The following is a 2110-nucleotide window of genomic DNA, read 5'->3' on the forward strand; positions in this document are numbered from 1 at the left end:
GCGCAGGGTCTCTCAGGCAGGCATGCAGCAACCCGAAGGAAGTGCTGGCTGACTGGGAGCCCCGAGCAGTTGCAGAACATGGGTTTATAAAGGCAAAAACCACATGCAGGTGGCCTGGAATGTCAGGGCAAAAGCCACACGCAGGTGGCCTGGAATGTCAGGAAACTGGGTTAACAGTTAACTCATCTCTTGAAGGGACAGGTCTGGTTTGTGTTAGTAGTTGACTCATCTCCTGAGGGGCCAGGGTGGTCTGTCCTGCATAAACCGATCCCAGGAAGAGATAAAATAGCTCTGCTGTGACTACACCAGAGCACCAGAGTTTACTGGAAAGGTCAGTTAAAGTTAAAGTTAAAACATAGGAGGAGGGGGTTTTTCTCTGGCCTTACATTCCCCCTTTTCTTTTGGAGAGTTTCAATCATGGAACTAGAGACCTTCATCTGAGGATACAGGTTGGTATTGTTGTTGAAGGACCATTACCTGGACCGTACTGATTCGGTCCTGGATAAAGGTGACTAGTCGGTTTAATATGCAGGAGGAGGAGGAGAATAATTAAGGGTCCTGCTAATGAAGACATTAGGGTAGTAAACCAGGGTGAGCTATTGAACCATCCTTCGAACCAACCCTGTTTAGCTTCCCGCTCTCTTCTGCGAGTCTTGCTTTTGCATCAAGTCTTGGTCTCGGCGTTTGACTTGGGGTCGTCGCCCTCTCCGTCAGGCACACCGGGGGTCTTGGGACCTCACAAGATCACAATCAATGGGATAGTCATGCTACAATCAATAAGGCAATGGGATGACTTATACAATTTAGAAAATCAAAATAACTTTTCTATTGTTAAGCCAAACAACGGGGTTAGAGTTAAACTACAGTTTCAATCTGAAATGATTGCTACCATACTTCATTAGCTTACAGCAACAAGTGCTGTTAGAGGATGCTGTTATGGCACAGATTAAAGCTTGTTTCTTAAAGGCCTGGTCAAAAATGGAGGAGGCCAGCACCCAGGCCCAATCATTTTCTAAGGTTATGCAAAAACTTCATGAACCCTACACGGATTTTCTTGCTAGATTACACAAGGCAATTCAAAGAACTGTAAATGGGAAGGAAGCCCAATCCCAACTGCTTTTATCCTTAGCCTTTGAAAATGCTAATGAAGATTGTAAAAAGGCCTTGCAAGCTGCTAAAGCTGCTGGAGGAACTTTAGATGACTACATCCGAAGTTGTAGGGAAATTGGCTCTAACAGTTATAATGCTAATCTTCTTGCTGATGCAATTCCCCGTCCTGTTAAATGCTATGGATGTGGGAAAGTGGGACTGTCGGAAGGCAAAAGTCTCACAAGGGAAAGCTAAACGTGCTCCCAGATTATGCCCTAGATGTAAAAAGGGGCAGCATTGGGCCAATGAATGCCGGTCTGTTAAAGATAAAGACAGCAACCCATTAACACCCGTGCAGTCGGGAAACTAGACTCGGGGCTTAGCTTGGGGCCCCAAGAAAAACAATACGAGCAGAAAGAATGGAAAAATAAAATGAAGGTCTCTGACTTATTTCATGCTACCGCTCAAAGTGCCGCAGTAGACATTCCAGCTCTTAATGATTTTACTATTTCTCCTGGAGATGGGGTACAGAAAATACCCATCGGGGTTTATGGACCTTTACCTAAGGAAACAGTAGAATTGCTACTAGGAAGAAGTAGTCTAACGACTAAAGGTTTACAAATTCATCCCGGAGTTATTGATGCAGATTACAAGGGAGAAATATTAGTTATGATTTCTGCTTCTGGTATTATACATATAAAGGCTGGAGAAAAAATGGCAGTTATTATTACTTCCCTATAAACAAATAGGGCATACAGCCCCAGTTAAGTGAACTGGCAGATTTGGTAGCACGGGAAAAAGGTTTTTTGGCATACAGTCTTAGGAGACTGTGGACAAAAGGGGCCACATGCTGACCTGACAAGCTCAGGGGAGGCCTGCATGGCGGTCTTGCAAACTCGGAGACCTAAAGTAACCACAAAGGATGGTCTGAAATTAAACTTTAACTAAAAGCAGTTATGGTGGGCAGTTATGTCCTGGGCCAGTATCTTCACTGACCAGGTCAACCTTTACCTTAACTGAG

At 44.5% G+C, this 2110-nt stretch overlaps 1 long non-coding RNA gene across 1 annotated transcript in view; it reads left to right on the forward strand.

The window, feature by feature from the left end:
* LOC106726233 overlaps positions 1-2110 on the forward strand; it is a 5092-nt gene that overhangs the window by 1978 nt on the left and 1004 nt on the right. Inside the window, exon 2 of the long non-coding RNA XR_001362262.1 lies at positions 450-453. This is a non-coding gene — a long non-coding RNA (uncharacterized LOC106726233). The remainder of the gene's footprint in view (positions 1-449; positions 454-2110) is intronic.

The sequence above is a fragment of the Myotis brandtii genome, unplaced genomic scaffold (assembly GCF_000412655.1).
Source record: "Myotis brandtii unplaced genomic scaffold, ASM41265v1 scaffold241, whole genome shotgun sequence".
Taxonomy (NCBI): Eukaryota; Metazoa; Chordata; class Mammalia; order Chiroptera; family Vespertilionidae; genus Myotis; species Myotis brandtii.